Source organism: Pan troglodytes, chromosome X (genome assembly GCF_028858775.2).
Source record: "Pan troglodytes isolate AG18354 chromosome X, NHGRI_mPanTro3-v2.0_pri, whole genome shotgun sequence".
NCBI lineage: Eukaryota > Metazoa > Chordata > Mammalia > Primates > Hominidae > Pan > Pan troglodytes.
The window spans coordinates 107,879,062-107,899,774 of NC_072421.2; the positions used below are offsets into that span (position 1 = coordinate 107,879,062).

Sequence of the window (20,713 nt, forward strand, 5' to 3'; positions counted from 1 at the left end):
CCTGACACATTGCAAATGTTAGTAAATATTATACATCATCATTTCTTCTATTGTTTTATTGTTATCATATATATAACCTACTTGTATATGTAATATACACGTGTTATTATATAGCACTATTATAGCATTACTTAACTTTTGCTGTGTCTGTGTCTTGTCTTCCAAGCTGGTTTATAGTGTTTTGAGGGCAGAAACCTTGTATTACTTTCTCCCCCATAGTGCCTGGTGTTAAGTATGGGCTCATTAAGTATTTGTTGGGGTCAGTATATTATACTGAAAAAAGCACTGAAATCTGAGAGATTTGGGTTTGGATCTTGATTCTGCTCATAATTGTTGCATGATCTCAATCTTCCTGAGCCTCAGTTTCCTCATCTATAAAATGAGGATGATAATAAGAGTAGCTACCTCACAGGGATATTTTAAGAATTAAATAACTTAGTACATGTAAAACCTAGCACATAATAACATAATAAGAACTCACTAAATGGTTTTTATTATCAGCTTTGTATCCCTTTGCATTTAACTTAATAAATACTTTTACTTGAATGAATGAACCCAGCCATTTTCTGGAACTTGAGGATCAAGGGAATCCAGGCAGATACTCTATTTGTTCCTAAGAATCCAGAGGAAAATGTGAGTCATCTCCATTCTGTATCATGGCTCACTCTGAACTGGGTCACCATCCTCCAGAAGGTGACAAATGTGGCTGGCTGAGTCACTATAAGAGCTTTTCTGTAAGGATTTGCCCGAACCCCCCACCATAGCTCATTGGACATAGTATCTTTCATATTAGGTGCGAGGTGCATACCCTTCCTGAAATGGGCAGAATAAAGAGGTGCAAAACTCCTGGGGAATCAGAGTGGCTATGAATTCACTCCTCTTTCTTATTCTGTTGCCTCTTCCCTTTGTTTGGTTTATTTGCTAATCAACTTTCCCCACACTCACATCTAGTGTAGCCCAAGTCTGTGCAGAGAAGACACTTTGAAAGCCTAAGACTATCATAGTTCCAGCAGAATAATAGAAAAATAACAAGTGTTGACTATTCAGTTCTGATGTAGCACTGTATTGAAGAACATAACATTCTAGATCCAGATGGCCTGAATTTGAATCCCAGCTCCACCACCAACTAGCTGTGAGACCTCAGGCAAATCACTTAACGTTTGCATCCTTTCATTTCTCCATCTATCAAATAGAAACAATAAAAGTACTTACCTACCTCTTAGGGTTTTGTGAGGGTTAAATGAGTTAATACATACAGAACACTTAAAAGAATGTCTGGCACATAGAAGGTGCTATATAAATATTAGCTTTTAAAAACAGCTTTATTGAGATATAATTCATCTATGTGAATTATATCTCAATAAATTCACCTATTTAAAGTGTACAGTTCAGTCATTTTTAGTATTTCACAGAGTTGTGCAACCATCACCACAATCTAATTTTTAGAAAATATTCATTACCCCAAAAAGGAATCTCATACCCACTGGTAGCCGTTTCCATCCCTGAAGCTCCCTCTCCCCCTTCCCAGCTCCAGGTAATCACTAACCTACTTTCTGTCTGTATAGATTTGCCTCTTCTGGACATTTTATATAAATGAACTCATACAATAGGTGGTCTTCTGTGACTAGCTTCTCTCCCTTAGCATAACTGTCTTTTAAAAAATTGCAACTTCCATTTTAGATTCAGGGTGTACATGTCCAGGTTTGCTACATGGGTATATTGCATGATGCTGAGGTTTGGGGTACAGCTGATCCCATCACCCAGACAGTAAGCATCCAATAGGTAGTTTTTCAGGCCTTGTCCACCTCCCTTCCTCCCCCGTCTAGTAGTCTCCAGTGTCTACTGTTCCCATATTTATGTCCATGTGTACCCAGTGTTTAGCTCCCACTTACAAGTGAGAACATAGCATAATGTTTTTAAGGTTCATCCATGTTGTATATATATCAGAGCTTACTTCCTTTTTAAGGCTGAATAATAGTTAATTATATGAATATATCATATTTTGTTTTTCCATTTATCAGTTGATTGACATTTTGGATTGTTTCTATCTTTTGGCTAGTATGAATAACACTGCTATCAATATTCATTTACAAGTTTTTGTGTAAAGATATGTTTTTAAATCTCTTGGGTATATATCTGGGAGTGGAATTGCTGGATCATATGGTAACACTATGTTTAATGGTTTGAGGAACCACCAAACTATTTTCCAAAGAGCCTGCACTATTTAAAATTCCCTCCAGTAGTGGGAATGATGGTTTCAATTTTTCCACATCTTCATCAACACTTGTTATTTTATTTTATTTTTATTTTATTAAATTATTATTTTTATTATATTTATTTTATTTTTTATTTATTTTTTATTATAGCCATCCTACTGTGTGTAAAGTAGTATCTCATTGTGGTTTTGATTTGCATTTCTCTGATGGTTAATGAGGTTGAGTATCTTTTCATGTATTTATTGACCATTCTTATGTCTACTTTGGAGAAATGTCCCTACAAATTCTTTGCCCATTTTTAAATCGGGTTGTCATTTTATTACTGAGTTGTAACAGTTCTTATATATTCTGCATGCAAATCTCTTGTCAGATATATGTTTGTGAATATTCTGTCATTCTGTGTATTTTTTTTCATTTTCTTGAAGCTATTATTATTAAATAGAAATTTGTAAGTTCACATATAATAAAGATGACAGATTGTATTAGAAAGAATGAGATCTAAAATCACCTGATGCACCCTATGGTACACTACCCTGCTCCTGCACTCCTTTGAAATTAAATTCAAAACAGATCAAGCTTCTCCTCTGTGCCAGGCAGTGTGGGGGAATAAGACCTAACCTCTATTCTCAAAGAGCTTTGTAACACAGAAGAGAAGATGCAAACATGTGGAAACTTAAATAATTATAACATGTTTAAATAGCAGTTCAGGACCACAACAGAAAAGATGCCACAGGGCACTATATGATTAATTTCCAAATGAATTGCACAGAAAAGAATTGCTATGGGAACTCAAGGGAGGGAGAAAGCACTTGGGGCTGAGGTGGTCAGGGGAAGCTTTAAGGAGAAGGGATCTAAGCAGTCTGTAATTAACTACCGCCATGCCTGTGTAATACTAAACAAAGACTTGGAGAGAAAAAAATATTGACTGTTTTTGAGGTGAGGCATCTTAATGATTAAATTGATACCACCATTTCTTTTCAACCTCTGCAGGAATCCCCACAGTCCCACCTTTCCAATGAAGACTTATGTGGCCTCTGTCTAGTCCAGAGGTTACCAATTAACAAAGTTAACAAGCCACATCTGGCTTACAGACACGTTTGGTTTGGTCCAATTAAAATATTAGAACTAGCTGCTAAAACATTTAACTGGACAAATTTCACATAAAATATTAATTTCCAGTTTCTCTAGAAAAATCAGAAGACCTGGCCACCCTGCATTGGAACATGCATTCTCTGGGACCATGGCCAATGGCACCCCTGCTTGCACGTGCAGAATTCAGTTTGAGACTTCCTAGAATCATAGTTCTTAGACTAAAAGGTATCTTAAGAGTGCATCTGTTTCTATTCCCTGCCTTTGGGAATGTATGGTATTATAATATTACCCTCAATTTACAACTTGATTTAGAATATCAACTAAAACCCACAGAGAATTTGACTTGCTGCAGGCCACAGGGCTATTAACTGGAAGAGGGAGGGCTAAAACCCATGTTCTCTACTTCTCAACGGAATGTTCTTTCAACAATCTGTCTTTACAGTCTGGATGCATATTGTTTAGTAGCATTCTTCTGGCACTTCCTAATCACTGCTTTGTGTTGTTGGACGATTTTTGATATGATCGTTATCTCCCTCTCTCTTTTTTTTGAGACGGTGTCTCACTCTGTCGCCCAGGCTGGAGTGCGGTGGTGCGATCTTGGCTCACTGCAAGCTCCGCCTCCCGGGTTCACGCCATTCTCCTGCCTCAGCCTCCCAAGTAGCTGGGACAACAGGCGCCTGCCATCACGCCCAGCTAATTTTCTTTTTTTGTATTTTTAGTAGAGACGGGGTTTCATCATGTTAGCCAGGATGGTCTCGATCTCCTGACCTCATGATCTGCCCGCCTCAGCCTCCCAAAGTGTTGGGATTACAGGCGTGAGCCACCGCCCGGCCTGATCATTATCTCTCTTAAATGACATTGTAACATCCCAAACTGCAAAGGGGCCCACATCAAGTTTTTCTATGAAAGCCCATGACGTGGAGCACAATGCTTTGTACTAAATAGGCACTCAGGTGGTATTTGTTATTGATTGATAGGATTCTGAAGAACTCAGTATGTAACCATCCTTCCAAACCTGGGTGTGTTAAAATGTGTTTATTGTTCAGAGACAAAGGTCTGGTACCTTTAAGAAGTCTCAGCTTTGCAATGAGTTTGTGGGGCAGCTGCTTGGCATAGATACTGGGGAGGGACAGGGAGGAGATCATTATGTAGGCACATGGCGCTAGGATGTACCTTACTTTGTCTTGGCTGTTTTCTGAATGTTAAGAGGAAGGATGAAATAATAGCAGGTATAGGAAAAGTTATTTAAAGCCTTGCCTTAGATCAGTGGTTCTCAGGCTTGAGGATGCATCAAAAGCCCCTGGAGGGCTTCTTAAAACACAGATTGCTATATCCCACCCCTGAGTTTCTGGTTCAGTAGGTCTGAAGTGAGTGGGGTCCACAAATACGCATTTCTAACAAGTTCTCAGGTGATGCTGATGCTCCTGGTCCAGGGACCACACTTTAGGAACCATTGCTCTGCCAAGTAGTTGGCTCAAGAGTAGCTAATTAGAGAAATCTGAGCACAGTTAGCAACTGGAAGCAAAAAGTCCATGAGGAAACTGTGTGATGTACGTAGTGGGGAGAGTGTGAACTGGCTAGGAAACCAGAATGGTCAGATTCCAGTACCAGGGGTATCATATCTTTTTAAGCAGTGTCCAAAGAATAAGTATATTTTAATTCACATATTCCTGATTCATTTTACTAGTGTTTCCCAAAATGTGCACTGTGGAACCCTAGAAGATATTAATAGGTAGGCAATGAGATTAAAAAGGATCCATAGAGAAAGATGTTGGAACATTTTGAATTAAAGAAAATTGAACAGGATTCTTTACGGCTTCTAAGAGCCTTTAAAATGTGAATGAATGAATGCACTGCAAATCTCCAAGGAAATATAGAATATGCAGTATTTATTTTATTAATTTATGCAGAATATTCAGAATTAGTTGACCAAAGATCCTTTGTTAACACTTGGCTGTTTTTTTGTAAAATGTTGTTTAGGAAACCTTCATTGGTTTACACCTGAAATGCCACAATATTTTATCAATAGATGAGGTTGCTTGCAACAGTGGAAACAGCACTGCACTGGGAGTCAAAACATCTGGGATTTTGTTCTGTCTCTGCCACTTAGGTCTGCCACAAGTTGGCTTGCTCCCATGAAAAAGATGGGTATGATTGAAATTTATCATCCCTTTGCAAATGGTAGCAGCCAGTAGCTCCACCCAAAATAAGTAAATAAAATCTCACACAATCAATTTTTTTAAAATCTAATTTACCATACCCTTAAGGTTATTCAATCTTTTTGTTTTTTTTTCTCATGTTACCTTGTGTAACAGGTATTCAACCTTCAAAGCCAGAAATATGAGAAGCCTTATGCTGAGAGTTTGATAGAAAGGAAGGGAGGAAGGGAGAAAGTAGAAAGGGAGAAAAGGAAGAAGTGAGGAAGGGATGAAAGGAGGAAAGGCAGGGCAGGGAGGAAAGGAAGAACAGCAGAAAGAAGGAAGGAAGGAAAAATAAGAAGTCAGACAGTCAGGTCATTGCAGACCATGATTCCATCTGAAAAGAAAAGGCTGAGAAGCATAGACACATCCTGTGTTTATTTGATTCCTGGCTCTAGGAGAAAGTTTTATTTCACCAAGGACACTGAGTCAGCTCGCTTGTTTACCACAGAGTATTGGAAGTGTGTGAAGTGTGTTTGTCCCCCAATTAACCATTAGTTGTTTTTTTTTCACTTGAACAAGACACAAACTTGACCCAATGGAGAAACATTGCAAGTTGTATGTGGGAGGATGCCATAAAATATCTACATTGATATTTAAATAAAATACCTGCCTACATTAAACGATCTTTGAAAAGAAACTGATGGGATTCAAGGCTGAATTATATTTACTGAATTCCTACAAGGTACATAAATATATGCAACATGGAGTCCCTTGTAGATCCATGATGAAGTCATATTTTTTTTAAACACAAGGGTCAATTCAAGTTGAAAAATAAAATAAATGTTTACAAGCTTTCTGCCTTTTTTAAATTTCAAAGTGAAAATAATATTTAATTGCATTTAAATATATACATATATTTTAATAACTCTGATTACCTATTTGATTGCATAAAAGAATGACGAGAACATCAACACTGCTTTTAGCCACAATATTTGAGAAGTAGCAGCCAGAAGTGTTTTTTTAAATATTTTATCTTGAAATCAGATCTCATGTACCTAGGTGAACTGAATATGCCCAGAGGATATCAGGGGACTCTCCACTACTGTAGATCCAAAAAGCAGAGGGCTAAATAGAAATTCCACTTGCTGTCATCCAGCAAAATAGAGATGGCTTTGCTGAGTCCTTAGATCATGTTTAGTTTCAGGAGGGGTTGAGCTGTAATGACTAAATTATCTGGTCACTCTAACCAAGCAGCTAATTAATCCAGTCAAACAAACTTATCAGTCATGAAGGTGAAATTGTTTTTTCATCTAGAATTTGATCATAAGGGCTTTCAAGAAGGAAGCTCCTTGAGTCTCCCTTGTAAACCCTTTCTGCAGTATGCCTTTCTTTCCCACGACTGTTGAAAATTATTTATTCTTGAACCAGCTTCAGTGGTGAACAGCAGCTGGTTGCTACCCTCTCATACCCATTTTTTGTCATCTGGAACATGGTTATTCAGCGTAGCCTCATCTTCAAAAGGTGCCTGATTTACTCTGGGATTGGGAATGGAGAGAATAATTTTGAAGCTCTTTCTCTTTGCCTGTTTCCTTCCTTCCATGACTTTGGGTTATTTTCTAGTGATCTTCAGTATTAAAAGGTATACTGACAGCTCTTTTCTCCCAGGCTGATTTTCAGCTTGTCTACTGAGCTTTTTTGGGTTTGGTTTTATGGAATGAAATCCCCTTGTTTGGTTTTCCCCACATTCACACTGAGGCTGTGAATGTCCACCAACTCAATTCTGAGCTACAATTGAGTAGTGTATTAAGAATACATGTGACTGCCACATGGGCCCTGGACTGCTGAATTCATGGTCAAATCATTGTTTTCCCAACCATCATGCTTGGGGGCACCACATCAGCCTACAGTGAACATGGATTAATAAGTGCTGATTTAGACTAAATAGTTTTCTGATAAGTGGTACATTGAAGATTTCTCTTCCCCCTTTCTATGATTTGTATAGTAGCCACAATTTTCTATATCATTATTGCAGCTTCCCAGTACTACTTTATGTAGAAATCTTGCACATGCCTACCTCTGGCTTTTGCTCAGGCTACGACTCTATGGCAGTGGCAGAACCGTTTTAGGAATGTCTTCTGCTGTAATTTTCTCTTTGTCCCACCACTTCCACTTTAAACTTCTGGTGTATTCCCTAATCAAAGAGGCATCTAAGTTGTCTTTAGTGAGAAACCATCTATATATACAAAGCCATAACATGTGGATGAAAAGGACATACTGTCAACTCTCTTGTGCCAGACACCCAGATGTTGGCAAGTAGTACTTGGACCGAACAGCACAGTCGTTGAACAGCATCATCTTCCCCTTTTTTAATTCATCCAGATGTTTTGGCATCACAGACACATAGCCAGATTTCATCCCTGATTTTGTCAAAGGCTTAAAAAAATGTGAAAAAATAATATGCTTCTCCTCTGATGAACAATTACCAATGAACTCTGTTCAAAAGGGAAAACATAAGTTTCATTTAAAAGACCAATAATATTGAATTAAGATAAAGTTCCCATGAGAGTATATTTTACATTCTCATGAATCACGGATGAGTTTATTATGATCCATGCTTGTATGAAAGACTGACAAATAAATTCATATTGATTTGACATTTAAAATAGCATGTCTAAAAATGTACAGCATCACATTAAGTATCAAGTAATTATTCAACTATCAGCTTCAAATGTACATGGGAGAAAATGGGTCCAGAACCCAAAATGTAGTGAAAGATTTAAATGCTCAAATTTCTACCACAGGTTTTTTTTTTTTTTTTTGAGACAAGGTCTCATTCTATCACCCAGTCTGTGTGCAATGGTGTAATCATGGCTCACTGCAGCCTCAAACTCCTGGGCTCGAGTGATCCTCCCACCTCAGCCTCCCAAGTAGTTAGGACTTACAGTCATGTGCCATCATGCCTGGCTAATTTATTTTATTTTTATTTTTGTAGAGACAAGGCCTTGCTTTGTTGTCCAGGTTGGTCTTGAACTCCTGGCCTCAAGCAGTCCTCTCACTTCGGCCTCCCAAAGGACTAGGATTATAGGCGTGAGCCACTGTGCCCAGCCTTCTACCACAATTTTTAAAGAAGCCAATACCATACATTAATCCATTTACAAGGGCTCACGCAAGAGTGCCTTTTGAGCCTGTGTTTGACAGGAAATTTCTGTTCAGATCATTGTGCCTAGAGTATATAGAGGGGTTACAGCAAAGTGCTGTACTTTGGGTTACAGTAAAGTGACTCAATTGATGTACCAAGATATTGATCATTTACACCCTTTAGGCCTGAAAAATATACTTTTCTTTGTGTTTCATGAAACTAAAAAGGCAGGGAAGCATTAAAGAGACAGCAATAAAAAGATATGATGGTATGTATATGTGAGTTTGAGTGTTTGAGCTGGGGTTGTGAGTTTGTGGGTGGATTAGAAAGCATATGGCTAAAGACATGTGCAACAGATGCAAGGGCCTGGGCTTTGGCCTTCCCTTTGAAACTTCTTTATGGGGACATGTGCTGCCTTGCTTCCTGGATTAAGACCACATTTGCACAATTTGCACATTGTCCCTCTTGGGCCTGCTTCCCACCGGAGACTGCATCTTCCACAAAAACAAGGCAAGAAGTAAAGAACTTAAGAGAGCTGATTGTGAAGTCCAACTGCATGGGTTCAAATCCTGGTACCATCATTAATTAGCTGGGTCATTTTGGACCAGTTAACTTCCAGGACCCTCATTTTCCTCATCTACACAAAGGGCTAATAACAGTATTTACCTCATAGTTGTTATGTAAAGTGCTTATCCCAGAGCCTGGCAGAGAGCAGACACTAGTTGATCATTATGATTATTGAGCAATTACTATGTCCCAGGTGCTTTATTTTCATCTCTGATCCTCACAACAGCCCTACAAGGCAGATACTATTATCTTCAGTTTACAAGTGAAGAGGCTGAAGCTCAGTGAGATAAAATACACTGCTCAAGGTCACACAACCAGGAAGAGCAGAAACCAGGCTCCAAGCCCCTCTGTCCCTCACTCCTAAGGCCTGTGCTATTTGCCATATCATCATCCCACTGGTGCCTCTAAAAGTTTCTTCTTCTAGGGTTCATCCCTCTTCTCTCTTCATCCTCCTCTTGGCCTGCCCTGGCCTGAGAACTGCTTGGCACAATCCTATACAGCAGGTCCTTGAATAACATTGTTTTGTTCAAAGCCATTTAGTTATCACGTTAATGGGGAAAATTTGGTTTTCCCCAGGGCCACTGTCCATGGACAGGATGGCGTCCTGACCAGGGTGGTTCCCACCTTTTGTGCTCCTTGTGCTGCCAGGATGGGCTCTGGCCACCTGTGACCCTGAACTGGAATCAGCGGGTTAGAAAATAACTGAATGAGTGAATACAAATTATTGGAAAATGAAAACTCGTAAAGTACACAATGACCATACGAATCCATGATAATAAATGACACGATAGGAAAGCGCTCAATGAGCGCTTTTGTGATTCTTCTGGAACTGCTGGGTGGCAGGAGGTGCTCCTTATGATTTTGCTTTGCAAATGTTTATTCCTTGACCTGACCCGCCATTGCTACAACCGCTGTCACTCATTGATTCACCAAAAATTAGGCAAATAATTATCTTACTTGTTTTTATTAATCTTTCCTAAATGTATGTGTAGCTCACACTTATTGTTAATGTTTAATTAACTTATTAATGTTTAATATTAGAAGTGTTTGGGTGGTTTTTGTTTGTTTGTTTTTTTGTTTGTTTTTGAGACAGGGTCTCACTCCTCTCGCCCAGGCTGGAGTGCAGTGGCGCAATCACGGCTCACTGCAGCCTCAACCTCCCAGGATTCAGGTGATCCTCCCACCTCAGCCTCCTGAGTAGCTGTGACTACAGACGTGTGCCACCATGCCTGGCTAAATTTTTGTATTTTTAGTAGAGACAGGGTTTCACCATGTTGCCCAGGCTGGTATTTGGATCTTTATTTAGAAGTTTGGTGATATTTTTGTGACCAGAAATATGCTGTGGGTACTTAACTCTTATTTATATCAATTAGCCTACAGTAAAATTAGTTTTGTTATTCATTGTTTCACTTAAAGTCCAGTTCCCAAGAACCTGTCAAGGATGTTCAGTGAGGACTTACTGTACTCAGAGACAGCAGAGAGCAAAGGGCAAGAAGGCTGGTTGGAGGACGAGGAGGCCTAGAGCCCCTTGCCTGCTTTTGCACATGCATCTGCTCCTGGTGGATGACTCACTTAACCTCTCCGTGCTTCTGCCTCTTCAACTGGAAAATGGAATCTGTAAGTTGCAGCACTAGCTTCTGTGACATTCTACTAGGCCTCCAGGAAGAGGAGGCCATCCCTCTATATGTCCAGTCAGCATATGGGGAACAGTGGGGCTGTGTGTGACTCACCCTGTGGTGTGCCAGCCTCAGGCTTATACTAGCCTAGGCTTATACTCCCAGATCCTGAGCTAGCAGCTGGAGCTTTGGGATCTGGAACTGTTACAGGGCCAAAGAACCTGCTTAGCTTCAGGGCTGCTTCTAGATAAACTGCCAGGATGTGGGCAAAGCATTTGTCATGGAAGGTGGGGAGTGTATGTAGGTTATTTCAGGGGCTGCTTTGTGGGAAGCCAAACCTTTTGGCAATGGGCTCAGAACTGGCTTTCCTTTTTAGGTGTCCTCTAAATTCCGAGGGTGCCCCCACACCAGAGGGTCTCCACTTCTGCCATCCCTAACCTAGTGGGGAGATGAATCTGATCTTTTGTCTCAAAGCCCACATTAAAGAGGACCATTGCATGCTTCATCACCAGGCTGTGACTCCCAGACCTCAACTCATGTCTTTTTCCCTCTTCACCAGGGCAGAGGCTAGACTGTTTCCTCTCCTCTCCCTGAACAATAGCAGTGCCCAGATTTTGGAGGGCATACCGCCTACCTGGCACTGTGCTAAGTACTTTGCCTGCATTTCCTTGGTAATCCTCATGTAATCCTACAAGGGAAGTACCATTTTGTCACGATTTAACAGAAGAGGATACAAAAGCTCAGAGCCTGGAGGTGACTTGCTCAAAGTCACACTGACAGTAAGTGGTAAAGCCGGGACTGAAATACAGGTCTAACTTTTGAGACAACCTTTTTTCTTTTTCTTTTTTTTCTATTTCAATTACATAATCCTAATCCTGTGCGTGTTTGAAGGGGAGAGACAGGGGAGGGAGTGAGATGGCAATTTGCTTGTGACCTAAGGAGGCCCTGAAATCTCCTGGGAATGAGGATGGGGGGCCTACCTGAGTTGCCCAGGGCACTGGTAATGCAGCCCACACCAGCAGTCAGTGATCTCCAACATGGAGGGCTCCAGGCCTGCCTAGCTGCTGGCTGCTACTGGAGGCCAGAAAAAGACAGCTCCAGTGTCCTTCTAGGCTGGGGGTGGTTCTTGCCTTCAGGGCTTATGGAAGAACTTATCAGACAAAACTCTGCCCTTTCAAGCAGAAAAGTACTTTACAAAGAACATAGAGAGGTGAAGTGGGTACTTTTCAATTTTTGTCTGATTATCTAATATCTAAATGCTTTTTCTTCACTTTGGAATCCTGACCTGACCTGTTTTGTGCCCTGTCCACCCACCACCACTGAGTCAAAGCTCAGGGCCTGGCATCCAGTATTAGTCATACCTATTTGTTGCCCGAATGAATGGGGCTGAACCCTGGTCTGACTCTAAAATACATGCTTGAAAAAAATTATTATGGAAAATTTCAAACACATACACAAAAGTAAAAAATATAGTATAATGAACCCCCAGGTATCCATCACCCAGATTCAACATCTATCATGATTTTCCATGTTAGCTTTACCTATCTCTCTTTCTTTTTCCCTCTTATGCTTTACCCCACATGTTTCATTATGCAACTCAAAAATAGGGATATTTTTATATACAATGACGAAATTATTATCCCCCCATCACCAAACTAACAATAATTCCCTTCAAACCATGCTCTTGAGCACTACACTGGAGTTCCTCCATTCTACTTTCTTTCCCAGTCCCCAACAGGAAGCATTTCTCAGGCATCTGCTCTTGCACCTCCTCAGAGCTGGAATTACAGTTTGACGTGTATTGGGTACTCACAATGTGCCCTTTTAGGTAAGCAGGGGGCCAGATTCCCCTCTCCCTGTTTTACAAAGAAGAATGGCGACACACAGCTATTAAGTGCCTTGTACAAGGTCACACAGTCAATTAGTGGCTGATAAATGGGACTCAAGCACTGTGGCTGGGTCTATACAGCCCCAAATACAGTTTGCAAGGAAATTAAATGAAGGGACTCGTGTCCTGGGGACAGTACCGTGTGTTTTCTGTTGCTGTTGAAGTCATTGCACTTAGCCCATCAGGACAGCCTGATTGATGGGATCAGTTGGACTCCTATGTTTGTTTTCCTCATCTGACTGGATTGCAACAATCACCTACAGGCAGGCTGGCCACACCCGTGAGTTTTTCTCCTCTTTTTTTCCATGTTCCTGGAGCTGACTCCGGAGCCCACATTTCTCCTGTCTTTCTAGGCTTGGACTTGCTCTCTGCCAAAGCAGATGACTCCCAGAGCAGCCACAGTCTGGGACAGGGCAAATGTGAGAAGCAGAAGGACTAGCTTAACTGCTTTTCTGTTCCTGCCTCCTTCTTGTTCCAAAGACTTACTCTTAGATGCTTGGCTCTCCTGAGCTTGATCTCCATGTCTAATTCTCTAGACCTCTTCCACTCCCCTGATATCCCACCCAAATTTTCCAAGTAAGTCTCTCAGAGCCTTGTATTCCAAAATACAAACTGGCTAGTGGAAAGAAGGAATCATTGCTGTTGGCTAGTGGATGACTGATCAGTCTGAGTCCAACCAGGAAATAGAAATCACTGAGTATTTATTTAAGGGAAAAGGGATTCAGTGCAGGGAATTGATCACACAGGTGATGGAAAAGCTGTGATGCCAAGCAGAGGACAATGAAGCAACCTAGAGATTAGTCACAGCAGGGAGCTGCTACCATTCCTTGGCTAGAACCTCAGGGCTGGGACACTTAGTAGAAACTTGAGCCACAGTAACCTGGTCAGCAGTGCCAGAGCCACAAAGAGACACAGTCACTGCTGGGGACACCACATGAAGCAGAGGGGGAGGGAGAGAAATACCCTGGTTTCTCTCTCCCTTTTGCTTTCTAATATCCTAACAGTGCCTTCCATTGGCCAAACCCATCAGAGCCTGGGGAACAGCCTGCAAAGGCCAACCTGCCCCATCAGCTTCCCTGCTACAAGAGCAGAGATGTGAAAAGGAAGTAATGGACTTGGGGGGGCAAACAGGCCTGGGGACAGCACAGATCTCCTCCTCCCTGCCACCCCCCAACTAACTTATTTGGATATGTCAGGGTCTATTTGGAAACAGTGCATTTACTCAACAGAATGATTCTAAAGCTGACAAGAAAGAGTCTTAAGGAAAAGGGTGTGGGTGGAGCACGAACCCGCTTCCTTGACTACCTGCAAGTCTTAGCATCCAGATTCTAGCCCAGTCCTCTTATTTCACTTCCTCCTGCATGCTCCATCCCTCCTCCTCCCACGCATAGGCTGACTCCAACAAAGGCAGGCCGGCCATTTTGCTTTCTGGCAATGTGTGATGCATTCATTGGCTCCCAGGACTGTGTAAACCCAACCTTCTTGCCTGCAGGGTTTCAGCTTGGCAGCCAGGCTCTGAACTGCAGTGCTGTCAGGCAGGTGAACCTGCCGGCACCACAGTCCAGAAAACATATCTCCTGATTCCTCAGGTGTTCTACACGTTTGAATGTGTAGATGAAGGGAGATGGCTGGGAGGGGGAAAAGAAAGACATCAAACTATTTATGTGCTTTCCCACACCTTATTTCATTTACTCTCCACAACTCCTCAAGGCAGATGCCCTTCTTCCCATTAAAAAATAAATTTTTAAATCTTAGAATACTTTTAGATTTACAGGACAGTTGAAAAGCGAGTACAGAGAATCCCTATGCATCCTTCACTCAGTTTCTCCTGATGTTAACATCTTACAAAATCATCTTTTGTCTGTTTTTACAAATGATGAAACTGGGGCTCAGAGAGGTTAGTGACTTGCCCAAGGTCATAGAACTAGGACACAGCAGAAGAAACAGGCATAAATCCAGTTAGATCTTAACTGTATCACACCACCAAGTTGAATTATTTGTTTCCGACTCATTATATTGGAAGTCACTCTCTGAACCTTGAACCCTTCACTTCACCTCATAGTTGGGTTGTAAACATTATCAGAGAGGATTTCTTCCATAGATCCGTAGCATGTTAACACTAAAAGATACATCTAAGACCATTTAATCTAGGGAAGGCAAATAAGTTTCATTTCATTTGCCGACTTTAATTGAGCAGTAGAGGCTGTTTGGAATTCCGTGCTGAGAATGATTCTAAATCTATGTCTTTGCTCATTAGGAAAAAAATGCTATGACTGATTATTGATACCTGCCATATATGTTGACTAGGAGAGTGGTGGAACTCATGTTACCTATTAGCCATTTCTCAGTGAATGTCTCTGCCTCATTAGTGGTACAGCTAAGAACAGAACTCAGGCTCCTGACTCATGGTCTCTTGTTCTTTCTGGTTTACAATGGACTCACAATAACAACAATAATATAATACAGTGTATCACATAATGAGTGTCTACTCACTGCCAGGCACTCTCCTAAGCACATTCCACTTTCTGTACCTTACTTTTAATTCTCAGAACGACCCTTCAAGGTAGGCACATTCAACCCCAAACTTAGAAATGCAGAAGCCTAGGCTCAGTGAACTTTAAAAACTTACCTAAGGTCCACAGTGAGCAAGTGGTAAAACTGGAATTTAAACTTACGCTGGTCTGGCTCCAAAGCCTAAACCCTGTGGTCTCACTTCCCGCAAACACAATGTTGAATTTGCGCTCACAGCAGGTGGAGATGACCCTGGTCCCACTGCTTTGATTAAGACTAAACTGGAGTGAAAAAATCATTTTTGTTCTTACTAATTTTCTTAAAAAGATTTGTTCACAGGTCCTTACTTAGATGGAACTGATTTTTTCGGGCTGTTTCATATTAGATGTGATACAAATTGACATGTTAGGAGAGCTGATGTGAAAGGCGACCTGGTTCACTTACAAATAAATGATTAATATAATCTCATTGTGCGGCTAGCCTGCATTACTGATTCTCTCACTTGGGGGGCTCAGAAAAACAACAGGTCAGACAATAAAATCCATGCTAGCATAAGACTATAGTGTGGGATGACCATGGATGAGTCAGGGAGAATAAGAAGATAATTAACTAAGAGGGAGTTCTATGGAGTTCGAAGATAATTAAAAAATGTTCCTTCTCTATCCTAAGAATATCTGACATTATTAGCGAAGGCAATGAATAAGATAAGGGGAAGAGGTGAGTTAATTAGAATTATGAGATACAACATTTTAAAGAAATTGACAGGGATCACATTTCAATGGAAAGACATTCAATTCAACCGACTTCATTATAGCAATTCAACATTGATTAGGGACATGTTATGTGTGTGGCTGTGCTCTGTGTGCTTAGAGGACTACTGAGATGCTGTAATCTTCCTCCCTGACATTCTACTGAATAGATACCCAAGTTTTGGCAGCGCAGTAAATAATCTCTTACACACAGATTTGGGTGCAATTTCTAAAATTGTTTCTGCAAAATAGTATTATGTGCCACTGAGTAGATATCTTGTATGCCAGATATTACTGTTCCTGTCAGGCTAAATGTTCAAACAACATGGAAGCCTCAGTGATAGCCAATCCATTATTTATCTACCTATATTCACTTCAGTTGCCAAAACTATTCTAAATATAAGGAATCCCTTCCTTAGAGGCCCCAATATGGCTTTCCATATTGTTCTGAGTCCTTTCTAACTGGTTAATGCCCATGCCATATTGGTTATCATAAATTTTGAATAGCATCTTTTCTCTGCTCAGAAGTGTCGCTCAGTAATACCCTACCTCTTCTGACTCCTCCTACAGTGTAATCTCTCACCAGTCCTCACTACATTCTGAACTGATGTTCCAGCTCCACTTAAATCTGTCATGTTTTGTTCCTTAACATATGCTATTCCCTTTACTTGGAATACACTCTCTTTCCTTGTCTGCCTAACAATTGCTGCTTGTCTCGCAAATATTTTCTCTGTGAAGCTTTCTCAGTGCCCTTAGGTACCCTCATGTCCCTCGTGAATTTATCTCTATTATAATGTTTTATATTTTATGGCAAGAGTTTGTTGGATCTTTGCCCACTTGAATGTGAGCTCCTTGAGAACAGGGACTATTTTATTTATGTCTGAGTCTCTAGGGAACAAAAGAGGGATTCAGGGCTTATGTGGTAAATGAATCAATGAATGCTCCCAGTTCTTCGTCATCTTTAGAGGCTACTTCCAGGGCTTTTAAATTTGGACTCCCTTTTCTTCCAAGAGGTGGTGAGAGCAGGGTAGGTGGACATGATATTTAATGAATTTCTTTTAAGTGCCAGACATTGTGCTGAACCATTTACACAAACAATCTCACGTCTCAAGTCGATGTTTTTATTTTCATCCTCGTTTTACAGATGAAAGTGGAAAATTCAGACCAGTGACTTGCCACATTCAGAGGAGTAACAAAGATACATAGCAAGTAGGCTGCAAAGCTAGGATTTGAACGTAGGCTCCAATACCTGCATCAGCTCCCTTGCACTGTGCACTCTTCCCTCGCTTGTGTGTATGGTGAGCAGAGTCAGCTCTGGGCAAAATGGTGAAATAAGCCAAGTTTGTCTTTAGTGTCTTCAGACTCCCAGTGTGTCTCGGGGACTCAGTACTACAGTGCCACCTACATGCTGCAACACCTACTATGGCTCCTACAGGCAGCCCATCCTGCTGAGAGCTTCTCCTTCCTAACTCCTCTAAGACCTTGACCTCTGGTTTGTGTTTTCTGAAGGTAAACTGCCTTAACCTAACCTTTTCCAGAGCACATATTATATTTATTGGTGCCTTCCCAGAAAGCAATCTTTAGCTTAGGAGCAGGTAGCTCCCACGGGAGGCATGTAGGTGTTTCTGTGTTGTGGTAAGGGGAAGGGGTTGTCTGGGGGCCTCTATCAAGATACACCATGGAGGCTTCTCCTACAACCAAAGGGTGTTTGGCCCCTTTCTCAGATGGCTGAGGGCCCTGGAGTCAGATCAATAAGCATTTGAATCTTGGCTCTGCCATTCACTGATTGCATGATTTCCCACAGTTAATCTCAGTGAGCCTTCGTTTCCTCCCCTGTAAAATGGATCTAATAATAGCTCTCATCTCCTAGACGTGTTGTGAGGATGACATGAGATAACACACTTACGGTGTCCAGTACAAAATAAGCATGTAAAAATGTTAACTGTTCCCTTAAATCAATTTTTAGAGGAAAACTCTTCTCACCAACAAGTCTCTTTCTTCAAAGTCTCCCTTTCCTTTCCCAACTCCCTCCCACCAGTACGCTCAACCTTTGGCAACCCTCTGTCCCACACTTTCCAGGTCAATCCCAATTTCAGATAATCTCTCTTGATATCAAACTGCATGACCTTATTTGAATCGGAAAACAGAGTGAAACAGAGTCCCTTGCTCTGAGGAATGTTGCTATGGTCTATCTTAGATCAAGAAGACAAGAGCTGCCTTGGCAGCCCTACATCATAATCTGATGAGCATGAAGAAGGCTCACCTTGCCTATAAATATTTGTTTTTTGCCTATGAGTGATGCCAGAAACCGTCATGGTCGGCATAGAATTCCTTTGAGTCAAATTGCAAGGTTTGTCTGTCAGGGTTGCCTTGGTAAGGCAGGGTTATTATTTATATCTGAGTGCAAATTCCTTGATCAGAGCCTTTCCTGTCAGGGAGAGGAGACGGAAGGGTTCCAGGGAGCCTACTCCCCACGGAAGAGGAAGGCTGTGCTAGCATGGATGGGGTATGTGAGTGTGGGAGCTCAGCTGACTGAGAGCTGTGTCCCCGGCTCCATTTTGCCTAGGGGCGAGCCCTGTGTGTTGCAACAGATGTGTGCTTTGGAATCACCAAGGTTGGGAAGCCAGGCCTCAGAGGGAGTGGCTGGAGGCTGATCTCATCCTGAAATGATGTGGGCTTGGATTCCCAGAGGGTGGAGAGGAGGACCAGTCCAGAGAGAAGGACATGCTTTTGGAGGGAGGTCTAAAGACAAAAAGAGGGCTTTAGTTATTTTTTGAGCTTAGGTGTAGGTGATGGTTGGGGGTAAGTGACAAAAGAAAATAGGTCCTGAAAGGGGGGTGTCTCCTTTCATGATTAGGAACAGAAGAATGAACTCAAGGACTGCCCCCTTTTCTTCAGGAAGCAAACAACTTCTGAGGGTGTGACAGGGTTCACTGGGTGTTCCCCTTTAAGGGAGGTTAGCCCCTACGTGAAGCTGCTTGGCTGGTAGAGGATAATTGGGTGTTCCCCAATCCAGATAAGCAGAAGCTCAGGTGCCCCTCCCTGTAGGCTTTTCAGCTTTCTTTATCACTTGCTAGGCAGGCCCTGCCATCCTTGGGAGTAGGTATGAGAGAGGGAGTTGAGAGGCCAGGCTTTCCCTGCCCCTGTTCTTCACAGAACACAGCTGAAAAAGGAAGGCCAGAGATGTGACACCCCCCAGCCCCAGGGATTCTACCACACATTGCAAACCTCACAGAGGATGCTTATTCTACAAAATTTGTGGGCATATTCATAGGTACTATGGAGCTAAATAATTTGAAAACAATAACAAAACCCATTTACTGATTATTTGGTTAATAAAGGCCTCATTCCTTCAAAGTATGTTGCTAGGAGCCACTGAAAGTGGACTTGACCTGAGGAGCAGCAAGGAGCTTCCTCCTGCTGTATACACAGACACACACAGACAGACAGACACACACACACACACGCATGCGCGCACACACATGCACACGCCCGGATCCTTCTCCAAACACGTCCATGATACCAGGGCAGCAGAATTGGGGCACATTAGAGACACAGGCTCTGCCCACATTCTGAAGCTCCCTGTCATTCCCAGGTCTTGGTGCTTGGCCAGACTCCCCTTACCCAGACTCATAGCCTCATAGCTATCATTCCAAAACCCCAAAAGCTCTGGAAACTGAGAGCCTTTGTACGTTTATGACAAACTCATTTGGCAGCGCAACTTGAACTGACATGAGGTTATTTATAGTCTTTATTTTTCACACCCTGTGTGAATATTCATGTGTTTTTGCTCCAGAAATATCAATGTACTTGATTACTGGGTACTGCCTCAGACCCCACTGGAGGTGATATATATGTGCTGTGTACACCCAATCGCCTTTTAAAAGTCCAAAGCATTCTGAATTCCTTCAATTATACTAAGCCTCCCACTGTCTTATAATGATCTGTTTGGCATGTCTCCCTCATTAGCCTGTGAACTTCTTCTCCAGTGCTCAGCACACAGTCCAGCATGGGGTGGAAGCTCGACTAATGTTTTAGGAATGAAGAACGAACAGTCTTTAGTGATTCTGGAGACTTGTTGTCATGTTCTTTCTTACATCTAAACTAAAGTACGTCATGCTACCATTCGTTTATTCTGTGCCATCAATAGCGAGGAAGAACAGTTGGTCAGGCTCCTTCATTTTTTTTCCTCTTGAGGCTAAATCGTCCTTATAATCCTAATACCTTTAACCTTTTCCCCTAGATCCTCTTTTCCAATCCCTTAATCGTCTTCATTGCTGTCTTCTGAAGTCTTTACAGGTTCTTTCCTTCCGAAATTGTGGCCTAGTGCTTAGGATAGGGCTGCAAAGAGCCCAGCTATTACACATAATAGGCCTCTGGTTTCTATGGTGCTTTTCCGATCAGTTTCATTTGGCTGGGCTAAGAAGCTTTGCCTTTAAAAATACACTTGCAGGACAAACTCCAGGGGCATGAACAACTTTCACCTGAGCATGCTGGTTGGTAATAGGAAGGGAAAATAGCACTGTCTGATCATAAGAAACTGTAATTACGAAAGCTGAAAGCAACAGGTAACACATGCAGTAGGCACCTGTATACAAAAACCACTGTTGATAATTATGGTACCTCAGCCTATTATTTTTACCTTGGGAGAACCGGCCTTGTTTGTGCGCATCATGTGCCTTTTCTCTCATAAGGTTGCTAAAGGCCATTTCTGACCACTTCCCATTAAATTCAGGGAGTGAAGCTGACTCTGTCAGGGTTGCTGCAAAATCACCGGATTAAGTTAAACTCACT

At 41.7% G+C, this 20,713-nt stretch overlaps 1 protein-coding gene across 4 annotated transcripts in view; it reads left to right on the forward strand.

The window, feature by feature from the left end:
- Window positions 1-20,713, forward strand: part of RTL9 (retrotransposon Gag like 9) — a 97,127-nt gene that overhangs the window by 24,973 nt on the left and 51,441 nt on the right. The gene's annotated exons all lie outside the window — the stretch shown is intronic.